Consider the following 13,898-nt stretch of genomic DNA (forward strand, 5'->3'; position numbering starts at 1 on the left):
TATTGAACTATGAAGATAATACTTTGTTTCTCTAAAAGGGTGATTTTTTTTACACAAAGTGACCCAAATATCTCATTTTTCGATTTTTTTGAGTTTTACGGTTTTGTTTCAAAGCGACGATATGAGCAATTCTACAAATCAACGCGAATTAGGTGGCCAAACAAAAATAAATTTTTTTTTGGGGGGGGGGGCACGCTATTTCTACATGAATTTTCTTCTTTTTTATACCCTAAAAAAGCAAGAAAAAATATTAAACATGAAATTTTTTCTTTGTGACATACTTTAAATGACAAAATACCAATTTTGAAATTTTCCCGATTTTTTCAATTTACGAACTTTGATTAAATTTTTTTATTTTTGTTTTTTATACTAAAATATAATCTTATAGTATGAAATCTCTATAAATACATATTAGAGAGACATTATAATAATATTATATTTATGTAAAAATCGTTTTATCTGAAAAAAAGGCTCAGATTTATCTGAGTATGTCAGAAAGAGTATGTCACATTTAAAGTATGTCACAAAGAAAAAATTTCATGTTCACGATTTTTTCTCGCCTTTTTAGGGTGTAAAGAAGAAGAAAATTCATGTAGAAATAGTGTGCCTCCCAAAAAATTTTTTATTTTTTTTTGGCCGCCTAACTGGCGTTTATTTGTAGAATTGCTCATATATAAATATATATATATATATATATATATATATATATAAATATATAATAAATAAATAAATACAAGAAAACACTAAGAAAATTAAGAAAAACAATAAGTATCATTTATTGCGCTTAAGCTGCAAGTAAACGACACTCATTAGCAAAGCAGGCAATTTATGTTTCTCTTTTTTATTTTATATTTTTTCTTAAATAAACATCTATCTTCTAAAACTATTTAAGATCAATTTTTAAAATTATCCAGTATAATATTACCTTGCGCACATCCATTTCGGGCCCATCCTTGGTAACTGACAAATCAAAACTCAGAATAACAAATCACTTCAGCAGTCCAGTAAGAACGACACTTTACTTTTACTTTTTTTTTACTTTACTTTTTTTTTACTTTACTTTATTTTTACTTTTTATGATCTATTTTTATGTAGTTATTTTATGATTTTTTTGAGTGCTCCTCACACTATTAATAAATTTTGCTTTGGCTTTATTGATACAATATCAGAAAGCACTCTGTTTTGCGAATATAATCGTGTGGGCTGAAGAAAAGGTTATATATTTTTTTTCCGGTTTTTTTTATTAACAATTCTTTTTTTTTTTTTTTTTTTTTTTAGAATAAAATGTTGTTTGTTATTTTTTTTACTTATTATTTCCCACCCCCTTTTTTTCATATGTCTATTATTTTTCTTTGTTTTATTCTTCATTTTGAACTTATATATATATATATATATATATATATATATATATATATATATATATATATATATATATATATATATATATATATATATATATATATATATATATATATATATATATATATATGGAAAAAAAGAAGAGGTGGGTTTGAAAAAATATTGAAATTGGTTTTAAATATTAAAAAAAAAAATCCTTGCTGTTTCCGCAAAATTTAAAAATGTAGGCACGAGCTCTACATTTAAACCTCATAAGGTTCATATCTACTGAAAGATGCAAATATGTTCTATCTGGAATTCTGCTTTTCCGGTCCTTATTTATAAAGTTTTTTTTAAACACTATTCGATAATTTTCCAAATATGTTAGATAAATACTAATTATTAGATAGAAAAAATCTAGCGATCAAAATTTACGAAAATGTATTGACTTCAATCAATAAGTTTGAGTACATATTTGAAAGTATAAAACATGTTAATTTCATGGTCAAAAATAAAAAGGGGATCCAAAGCGTTCAAAATTTCATATGTATAAAATAATATGTTGGTTATTATTAATTCTGCTACAAGACATTTTTCAAAAATATATTCCACTGCTTGAACCGATCTCAGCGATTGTTTTTTCCTTAAGATATTTTTAAAAATTTTGCCAAACATATAAGATACTTTTGAACTTACTATAAAATTGTACTCAAGCTTTCAGCTGCAAATCACGCGCAATGCCACAGAGAAAGTCCTCCATTGTCTCTGTTGCTGCAAAATTAAATTATGTATTTGAATTTCTTGATGTCTTTTATACATATTCTTTAATCATTTACTTCGACTTTCAATACCTATCAATTGTTCTATTTTTAATTCGATAAAAAAAACTGTCATTTCTAAGCGTTTCCACAATTAAGAATGATGACCCCTTAATAACGAACTAAAATGCCTCTGCGTTGTTCGTATTTGGATGCTCATCTACAACTATTTGAAACCAATGCCGCATTTTCATGAGGGGAAAAGACACCAACGGCATCCCCGCTTTCCTTGAGACCTACTAATCCATGTATTCTTCGAATAATCCAATACTGTATCCCTCAAATGCAAGTTCCAAATTATCCAATACTGATGCTGAAGAACTTTCTGTAAATAAATCTGTGCCTGAAAGACATTCAAACATCTCAACCTCAAAATGTTTTCGAATTGCACTTTGGAAAGAATGCAAAGGCAGCTAATATTCTTAGTTGTGTCTGCGTCATTTGTGTACAGCGTCATTTGCGATAGAAACACTTCAGAAAAATTCAATGAATACAATAAATGAAAATAAAGGTCAAGATTACTTGATTGCACTTAGATTGATCCTCCATTGCCGCAGTAATAAAAGAAGATAGTTTGCATTTTAATACAACTAAGTAAACACATTTCTTTCTTACTTGAAAATACACATTTAATAGCAAAAAACAAGTATTTAAAATGGATTTATACTGATAGGAAATACTTTGTTATCTGTTATGTTTCGTTTTTCTCGTATAATTTCAGTAATTATCAAACCGTTTTAAATATCCGCATATAAGCTTCCTTATTCAAATCTTCGTCGCACTTTATGCTGCGTTTAAAATTTGTCAATATATGTTTTCAATGAGTCTCTCTCACGTATGCTCTTTTCTGTGATTCTAGAACCAAAATGAAAGTTCACTGTAATTCCCCAATTTAAATTTTTCATCAAATTTTTTTATATATTTGATTGTGTACATGTATTATAAATAAAAAAAATCATTCGAAATACTATTACATTTAAAACTCTATTTACTAACAATCTGCAAGTTGAGAATTTTTTTAAATTTTTTTTCGTCAAATTTTTGATATTTTCTGTTATAATACCCACTATGTAAAATATTGTCTCTGCTATATTTATAGTTCACGCTGCATCATCCGAAATTTAGGCAATGCAAAATTTAGCGCATGCATTATTTTTGTCTGGCTATGCTTCGCCCAAAATTTACCATCTTTTGGAACATGATTATTTTTGCTTTCATAATTAATTTATTCTACTATTAAAACTAAATTTTTCAATTTTCAGTTTATTTTTATTATTTTATTTGTTTTATTTTGAGTGTTACCTCTTTTATTAATGCTACTCTGTTTCAGAGCCTTACCTAAACTGTGGCTTAGATATCTGAAATCAATTGTATCTTAAATTGATGCATATGGCTCACGCAAATCACCTAGTATTTTATTAAAAAAAGTACTAAAAGCAAAATGCATTTATCCCAGACGTGATTTTTTTAAAATTATTCCAAGAAAATTATAACGTACATTGTTCCAAATTGAACATGAAATCTTTTGAATAAAATATAAGTATTCAAATAAAGTGATATTCAGAGTCACTATCCATTATTTTGTTTCCTTGCAGTTATTTTTCATGTAAAGGTGAGCGTTCGTTACTTACTAATGTGCCATGAAAACATTACTCTAGTTAAAATGTATTAAAAGAAATTATCTTCCAAAAGGTAAAATATTGATTCATAAAGTAAGTATACATAAAAAGAAGTGAATAATCAAATTGTCCCCATTTTTGCTGAATTAATGTATGAGTCAAAGAATAATACTTATAAAACGGAATTGAGAATTCTCTTTATTTAGTTTTTGTCTTACAAAATTACGTTTACTCAGAAGCACAGGTGTTGAAATTTACTGTGATCAATGATATACCTGTATTTCATTTAAGGAGTCTCTGAAGATGCGATTCACGTATTTTCTTTCAAAAATGGAAATTCATATGGAATATAACATTTGGAAAATAATATTCTTATTTTATTTAATGGCCTTCTTATCCATTTCAGGTAAAGATACTTTTCTTTCGAAAATATTACAGCGAATTTTTTGATTACTTGTAACGTTAATGCCTTGAGCATAGTGCAAACGTAAGTAAATTAGTACTTTAAAACCTTAATACGCAACAATTAATGATAGACATATTTAAGTATGTTCCTAAACTTATAAACCATTTTACTTTTATTAAAGTGTAAATGAGTAGAATAATTTACTTTTATAATAAGCATCGTGTAAAACTGTGACAACTAAACATGGTGAATATAAAAAAAAATTTTAATCATTAAATAATATCATAAGAGAAAAACATTTAACAAGTTTTAATGCAAAAAAAAAAAGCATTGAAAAAATTTGTTTTAAAAACAAATATGTTTCAAACAAACAAGTATTTCGCCTATAAGTTTAAAATATTTGCGTTTGTTTGCCTGTTTTGAAGGATGCTGGTCAGATAATATAAGTCGTCGGCAAAATCAATATCAGAAAGATATTCAGCATGGTTGCATCTTAAAACCCTTTTGTTCTCTGGTGCATTCCTCATAATCCAGTCAATTGCAATTAAGATTGTTGAAGAAAATATACAACCCTGTCTAACACCGAAATAAACCTTGATAAACCATGTCCATCCCTAATTGTCTGTGTGTTTCTTCGGGAATATCTTCCAAAATAGCAGGATTTGGTCCATTTAATATTTCTTCAAAATAATCAACCCACCTTCTGGCATGGCCTTCCTTTGATGTAAGTTTTAAACCTTGTTTGTTCTCAATTGGTCTCTCAATTTCTCGTCTCTTTCCTATAATTTTGTAAGTGATTCCATGAAGCCTTTTTGAGACATTGTTCTAAACTGCTTCTCCAGCAGGTGTTGCCAAATCTTCGGAATATTTTCTTTGATCTTGTCCTGTACTTATCTTACATTCTTTATTTTTCCTTTTATAATCATATCAATGTTCTGGTTTATTTTTAGTACGTTCTTTTCTCATTATATTTTGCCTCATTTCACGTCTTTCACAATTTGGTCTTTTCTGATATCTACACTTTATAGTCAAATTTCCTCTTTCCAAGAATGTCTTCAGCATTTTTACAATAAGTCTTTTTTTATTTCTACCCATTCTTCATTTATTTCCATATCGTTCAAGTGATTTAAAGCCTAAAAAACATTTGCAAAGTCAGTTTAAATTCTTGACTTACTATATTGGTCTTTAATTTCTCGACATTAAATTATGTTCGGCAGCATTATTTCTTCATGTTACTTAACTTAATTTTGACTTTACCAATTACCAATAAATGATCAGAATTTGCGTCTGCTCCTCTCTCAACACGAACATCCAACAAAGATCTATTCCATTTTTTTAATCAATAGTGATTTGGTCAATTTTTTCCATCGTCTTTTTATCGGGATATGTTCAAGTAGCTTTATGGATATTTTTGTGTTGAACAATTGCTCCTCCAATACATAAATTATCAGTGGTACAAAAATCTGTAAAATGCTACCTAATTTCATTCATCCTTCCAAAATCATTGTGCATTCAATTCTGTAGCTCTCTAATCCAACTTTTGGTTTCGGGTAACCAATAACCATCAATAAGTCTTGAATTTATACCATCTTTAGTATCCTGTAAATCACTGTAGAACGTTTGTTCGTCATTTGTTCGTATCATCTTCATCACTGTCTTTAGTATGTGCAAACACATTAATATTTGAAATACTTTTCGGTTTTCCTCTGAATCTAGCTCGAATTATTTTCCCAAATTCTGGATCGTATTCTATCAAATACTTTCTAGATGCTTTGGAGAGCAAGAATGCCACTCCCTTACTACATTGGATGTCATACTCATTTACACTTGAAGAGAAAATAAAAGACTATAGATTTTTGGGCCGGATCTCTCCGCTTGTATTTCACCTAGCTTCAATAATGCCGAGAATTTCAAATTTATATCTTTCCGTTTCAGCTTCAACTTGGAAAGGTTTTCCAGTTTCATATAATGTTCTTACAACTTAAGCATCCAATTTTGATTGTCAACTTATCCGAGAAGATCTTTCCAGTCACCGTCATCCTCATGTTTGCTTCCAATTGGCTTTTACAACGAAGATTCATATTAACTGGAGGAAATATATTTGGTAGAGGGCATTTATCCACTTCAGAGAGAAGGAAATACATAATTTCAGTTTCTGTAGCAAGTAGGTTTGAACGAGATAGGGTTGTTAACCCAATGCTCAACCCCCAAACTGACGGACCAGGTTGTTACTCTTAGTCTGGAGTCTAGTTATAGTCTAGTTATACAAGCCAATTAAAATCAAACATTAAAATTTAAATAATTTTATGTCTTAGAAGTCTTAGATTTTCCGGTAAATTTTGTCTTGTTCATATGAATCTTTTTCAGAATTTTAATATGTGAAAATTGTAAACATACACTATATTAATTCAGATTTACTTTTTCAGAAGGCATGGACCAAAAATTCAATTTTAGTTCACCATTTTGTAAGTATTCCGGTAGATATTTTTTTTTGTTTATATATATATATATATATATATATATATATATATATATATATATATATATATATATATATATATATATATATATATATATATATATATATATATATATATATATATATATATATATATATATATATATATATATATATATATATATGTATTGGTGAATGCTCGGATTATTTGCTATATCCAATTTGATATTTGTTTACACATTGAAATTATTAAATTTCTTCGATATTTTAATATTGCTGAGTATAGATTAGAAGAAGCATCCATGTTCGCAGTACCAGGCAAAATGCATACCGGTCAGTGACGCTTAACTAGACTTAGTATATATTTCAGGTATCTACCAAAGTGACTACGCGATTGCAGAACTCAACTGCAAAACATACGCCATGTACATGTTTGAGGCCAAAATTTCTATTTTTCCACTTTACATGCCAATTTTAAGTGCTTCTTTCATCGATGGCATCTTTTCCATACACATAGTGAGTGGAGCAAGCACCTATTGCGGCCTTATAACTTTAATTTAAAGCAAAAAGAAGGTTGTCAAAAATGCTCGTTTTTCTCAATTTGGCATTTCATTAAAGTGATCTGAAAATTAGCATACATTAATTCGAACAATTTTTTTTTAAATATACATATGTTATACCATAAAAAAATAAAATGATCTAAAGCATTATGCCCAAGTATTTGGAATATCAACAATTAAAATAAGGTGGGAATTTTGTGAGCTGTCAACTCAATACTTTGATCACATTTATTGATTATCATCATAAGAATGTTTACTTCTTATTAAGTTAATTTTATTACTTTTTATAAAGTATTTTATTACTTTATATTTTACGTTTTGCGCCTTATTTATTCATTTTTTTACTTACTTTAGTGCGAGATTTGGACGCATTTTTAGAAAAGGTAGCAGATGTTCTCACACAAAGGTAAGTAGATGTTACGATTCTTTGAATGAAGTAATTGGAGATTGAGAGAATCCCTACAAAACTTCAAACATAGTTCCCTCGCCATGTGCATTTCATTACCGTTAGCGATAACGTTGGTCATACCGTAAACTAACAACGAAGAACTTAAACGTTATATGTTAGCAAATATGATGGCTGTTTTTTGGTTGTTTAGATGCTGGTTGTTTTTCAGAAACTATAGTAAGTATCCACCATGAAAATATCAAATTCCTCTCTTTACAGAAAGTGTGAACCTATAGTAGGGGAGAGTGGGGTCAATTGTAACACTTTTTACTTAACTATTTTTAACTAACAAAAAATCCAATATATTATTATTATTAATTGACAGACGAGTAAAGTAGACTATCCTCTACTAGAAGCAAATAATAAAAACCTTATTTTAAATGTTATTATATTAGTTATTAACAATTTTTGACAGTCGTGCACTTGTTACAATTGTCCCCACTTACGGGGTCAATTGTAACAGTTCATAAATTCAACTAAAACATAGTTAATTATACATATTATCATAGTCGAGATATATTTTTTTATTGATCAAAATAGTTGTGATATTTTAGGAGTAAAAATAATAATGAGCAGAGACCTAATGGGTTAAACTTTTAACTTTCAGGGGTTAAAAATTTCAATTTATGCTGTGAAAGGTGACAAATAAAATAATGCACATGCAACATAATATAAATGATATAGGAAACTATTGGTGGTTCTTAAAGAGTTAAGTAATGGTTTGTAAACATAAGAAATGGGGCCTAAGGGGTTAAACAATTGCAATTGAAATTATGAATTTTATTTTCAGCTGTTTCAATCGTCCCTTTACTTATTGTTACAATCGTCCCCAAGGCGCCATTTCAGCTTCATTTGTTAAAAACAATGCTAGTTAATTAACAAAGCTAGTAATTTTTTTTTGAAATGTTAATTAAGGTGTCCACTTACATATTCGGTTAATAATTTTTGTTTGTTTGAACAAAATTACTTTGTTACAATATAATATTCTAATACCAAAAAAAGTACTTACGTAGCGTGAAAATATCTTTTGTGATCTAACTCTTTCAAAATTAAATAAAAATGGTTGCCAGCAGGTGTGTACATGTAGATTATTAAATACACCTTGTGCGCCACCTAGGAACTAAATCTAGAACCAGACACTCGAAATTTTTGCTCTGTTACAATCGTACCCTGTTACAATTGACCCCACTCTCCCCTATAGTTTACAGGTTTAATTTGAAAAGAAATTTAAATGTATTTTCGTTTCACGTGTATATGTTTTAGTTTGCAGTTATTGTGAATACGAATAAAAATATCATCGGGTGGGTGACAATATAAATACTTACGTATTACACTGTAAAAAAAACAAAAATTTATGGCCTTAAATGGGAAGATTAATTGATAGTGAAAAACCGCAAATATGCTAAGTTAATCAGCGTCCTCAACGGCTTTTTACCATATGATGCAGAGCAAGGAGTCCCCAAGTAGTAAGTGCACCAAAAACATCGATAAAGTGAGCCAAAGGGTGAGTTTGGCGAAGTTCCCTCTTGCTGTTGGGGTTGCACCCATTTAGGAATCAGTTGAAACTGTACCTGAGTGTTGGAAGGTGCCCTGGTGAGTGAATCCTAGATTCTTTCCCTTCTACATATTGATAGTAATATAAAAGGTATTACTATCAATATGTATTCAAGAATATTTTAAATCATTAAATGCTTAATTTAACATTTATATGTTTATTAGAATTTTTACTCAAATTAACATGATACATACTAAAGTGATTTCAATAGGTGTATCAATGGTGCTTAACATGATACATACTTAAGTGATTTCAATAGGTGTATCACATACAAGAATAAGTATTCTCCAAAAATATTACAAAGGAAAGGCGTAGTTAGAATAGTTTCTTTCTCTCTGTAAAACAAGTTTCATTTTTCTGCAAAAGCTACACTCTAAAAACTGTACCTCTGATTTCAGAGGCACAGGCTAAATGTACCGTGTATTTTCTCGCGTAAGAGGCACATAACTAATGTGCCTTTAAAAAAGAGAGGCACCACAGCAAATTAAAGGCACCAAAGCAAACGCCAGTCAATGCGCGGTACGAAAAGACTTTCGTGCCTCTCAAATTCGCTTCATTTCTTTTTCTTCGGTACGATCAAGTAACGGAGAACAAGCGCATGCGCACATCAGTGAAAAATTTTATGACGAAATACGTTTTCTGTCCCCTCGCATCCACGCTACCGATGGAAGAAGTTTTCTTCAAATGTGTTCTATTGATGTTATAAAAATCCTTGAATTTGGTAAGTTTAATACTTATATCTTATTTTTATATTAATTCCTAAGTAACGACGGCATCTTTTTTATTAATACATTTCAATTTTTATTAGTGAATTATTAATGCTACAAATCTTATAAAAATGTTTAAGCGAGAGAGCTAACCCTAGTTATGTTTACATTTCTGTTGTAGTTGTATTATTTATGTTTTATCATTATAATATTAAGAGGAAGGTTTTTAAAGTGCCCTATATTTGTTCTGTAGTGTTTGATTATAATTTTGTATGAGGTTTTCAATGTGGCGATTGCTATGAATAAGAAATCATTTTTATTTGAAATACCAATTTGTTTTTTTGTTTATCTTAGTTTACATTTGAGAGCTATCACAGAAATTCTCTCACAGAATGATTGAATAATTTAAAAAACAACGAAGAATGTTTTCGAATTTTTATTATAATTATGAAAAGTATACTTTCAATCATTAGCTATTTTAGAAAACAATTGACATTTATATCTAATTATAATTATTTCAAACTGCTACCAAACTTACAGTTGATATAAACCTGAAGAAAAAAATAAGATTATGCTTTATTTATATTTTAAATATGGTGTAAGCATGGGAGAAAAAGGCAATCTTCTAATGATTTATAAATTTTTAATTAGTTATTATTTTTTTTTGAAGAAGTACTAATGTTTAAAAATGTTTTATTCTAACATCACAGCTTGCAGTGTATAATTTCAAATTTTAGTTTTGAATATATGACTCAAAATAGATAACATGGGATATATAATTATTTATGACTGTGAAATTCCTTTTAAAAATTTTAGCATTTCAAATTGAAATTTAATTTATTTGATTTTTAAAAAGGATTAATAGCTTGCTCCAGGGTGCTCTTGTGGCACAGCTGGTTAAATTATCTTTCACACTGCTTATTAGAGAACTAGGGTAATGAGTTAGATCCTGGCAATGTATAAAACAACTGGCGTGTATACTTTGCATATAAATTATGCCACAACTGAAAGTTCTCTCATTGGTTATCATGCAGAAGATTCAAACGAGCTAGCTCAAGCGGAGTCCACTTTATCTGACCAGTATCAAAATTACATGGCATTTTAACCATGGCCGTTAAAAAGTAAAGCCCCAGAAATAGGATTTTTGGTCATGGTTGAGTGATGGGCGGTGATGAGTACCTTGCTCTTTGTTTAAAATAATATAATGCCAAGTACTTAACAGCTTGAACTTTTTAAAAAATATTAAAGTATTGTTAACTAGAGCAGTTTAATTTACATAATTTTGATATCAATAACTATATGTAAAAAATAAAAAAAATATTTGCATAGCATTCATTGGATCACAAATGGATTAGATATGCAGAATCGCTGTTGTGTCACTGGCATTTTCCAAGATAAATTCTTAATGCTTTATCGATATATACTGAATAATTTATTAAAAAAATATTTGGTACTTCATATTCAATGCTCAACACTTTATACTTCATGTTTCCTTGCTACGAAAAGCTACCTAGTAAAACTTTCTAATTCAGCATCAGTGATAATAATTTTTAAGAAACTTTTTTTTTTTATTGTTATCGCTACCTTACCTATGTTACTTAGAATAACATTATCAAAAAACTTTTATTAATCTATAACTAATGCTTTTCCTGAACTGTAGTAAAAAAAATATGAAGCAAAGCAATTTTGATAACAATATTTAGAAAGAAAATATATTGATTGTAAGGATTGATATGTGTATAAACTTGATACAGTGAAATTTTTTTTTTTTTTTGCTCTCTGAAAGGCAATTTAATGTTTGTGTAATCTAAATTTAAATTATTAGTATAACTAAATGATTAATAGTTTTTTTTTGCTGTTACTTTCTGTCTTGACTGTGTTCCAGTAAATGCAAAAAAATGTTTTTAATTATTAAATATTTTTATAAATAATAATTATTTTTATAAATAATTACTTTTCGATTTACATTTGAATTTTCTTTGTTGACTCCAGTTTTGTTTTGTGTTAAAAACAATCCTTGCACTTTCTTATGTATTTAAGCTTAGATAGATTTACACTTTTTTTTTCTTTAACATGTTGAATGCCACACTAATTTTACATGACTTGCTCGTCTGGCCAAAATGATTTTTTCAGTATATAAACCATTTTAGTAATAATAATAATGTAAAAAAAATTAGAGCATTAAAAATTTGTTCGAATTATGTGTTTCAAATAATCGAGGTTTCGCCGTTCATCGGTGACCCCAGTGGCGCTACGAAAAAACTCAGCACCAGTCACCGGTGACCCCTATGGCATTCAACGTGTTAAATTAGTTCAATAATATTATATATAAAAATTATTTTAGCTAAACCTATTCTTAATGTAATAAAATCTTCATGAATGTATTTGTGTACATTGTGATAGAAACTTTAAACTACTTATTCAAATAAAATACTCTTACATTGATAAGTCCTGTTTTAAATGTTCTAGCCGAGCTGAATGCATGATAAAACACTTACATGGAGAGGAAAACCACTAAGCCTGCTACAGTTAGTCTGGCGTCCAGGGGACTCAAACCCATGATCCAACTACCTGTGAGGGTATTTTACATCAGCACTGTGGTCAATGCTAAACTAAAAATAATGTGGATGCTGTGGGAAGGATTTGATCAGGCCTCCTCTGCAAATGCTTTGCCCATGTACCTCCCCCGGCAAAGTGTTTAACTTGAGCATTTTTTCTTCCGGATACAACCTTTAAATGTCCGTTGCTATTTCTCCGAATTATTGTGATTCTGTATTAATAACTAGTGAAAACTAAAAGAAAGAAAAATGTGTGTCATTTGATTTTTTTCAAAATTTGGAAAATGTTTTAATAAAAGTTCTCTGCGAAACATGTGGACTTTTTTTTTATAAGAGTTTGCATTAAACGAATCTTACCATCTCCAAGTAAAATTGACTTACAGTTGTTCCACTCTGTAAAGCAAATTTATCTATATGTTATCACCTTTTACTATGATATTTTATTTTCTCATTATAGTGCTAATTTTTTTTTAATTTTGTTTTATTTTAAACTGTAATTTTTGTAAATTTGGTTTAGGCTATTCTCACTGGTTAAATTACTCATTGTATTAAGTATGTTTACCATTATAATTTTGCTTCTGGTGTTGTGTTTTCTTTTTTTACCAGCACTTTTTCTTTATTGACCTTTAATTATGATATTACTATATATATAATATATATATAGTAATATCATAGCCTATACTAAGTATTTCAAATTATTTGCCAGATTTTAAAATTCTTAGCCAAAGGAAAATATTAGAAATTTTTTATGATAGATTTTTTCTGTAGGAAACTTTTAAACATAATACAAATTTATTATAAATTAATTATTTTATAAAAATGCAAATAGAAATTTAGAGTCATTTTGCTGTTGGGGAGGAGTAAACGTGCAATGAATGGGGGAGAGATTGAAAAATGCAGATGTTTTATCGTGTTTGAGGGGAGGAAATATAGTGTAGTAATACAAAGATAAACCTGAAACGACGCTATGTTCTGCGTTATTAAGTTAGTGCATATATTATTGTCATGAAAAAATATTTTTTCTGCTAAAATAATCTGCATCTTGTTTTTCGTTTGAAAACAGCTTTCGCCAATACTTTCCCCCAAAAGGGAACAAGGTCTTTTTTCTTCAATTGTATCTATCTAGCCATTGTACATTTTCTCTATGGATTAGTTTTATTTTGTACATTAGATTGTTGTAATCAAGTTTAAGTTAAAATAATTTTTACTTTAATAATATTTATAAAACAAATGCATGTTTAATGATTGGGGATAAAAATGCGGAATTTCACGATTTTTAAAATACTATAATAAATTAAAATTCTGAAACTAGCTTTCAAAAAAAATTGCAAAATGCTTTTCATATATTCAGAGCTCAAATAAAATTGTCAATTAAATAATATTAAGTACAGTTAGTTCTAAAAAAATTGAAAGCTAATGTTTCCAAAATGG

The 13,898-nt window shown here is 28.5% G+C and overlaps 2 long non-coding RNA genes across 3 annotated transcripts in view; both read left to right on the plus strand.

Moving 5' to 3' along the window:
* Nucleotides 1-3,998: 3,998 nt before the first annotated feature.
* LOC107448204 (uncharacterized) overlaps nt 3,999-13,898 on the plus strand; it is a 34,460-nt gene continuing 24,560 nt past the window's right edge. For both annotated transcript variants that reach the window (XR_015432486.1, XR_015432485.1), the window contains exons 1-3: nt 3,999-4,181; nt 6,608-6,646; nt 7,554-7,605. This is a non-coding gene — a long non-coding RNA (uncharacterized LOC107448204). The remainder of the gene's footprint in view (nt 4,182-6,607; nt 6,647-7,553; nt 7,606-13,898) is intronic.
* On the plus strand, nt 7,640-12,778 carry LOC147813502 (uncharacterized). The gene is made up of 2 exons (XR_015432487.1): nt 7,640-9,923; nt 12,379-12,778. It is a non-coding gene; the product is annotated as an uncharacterized LOC147813502 (long non-coding RNA).

This window comes from Parasteatoda tepidariorum, chromosome 3 (assembly GCF_982258835.1).
Source record: "Parasteatoda tepidariorum strain Cologne lab strain chromosome 3, Ptep-v5.0, whole genome shotgun sequence".
Lineage (NCBI taxonomy): Eukaryota > Metazoa > Arthropoda > Arachnida > Araneae > Theridiidae > Parasteatoda > Parasteatoda tepidariorum.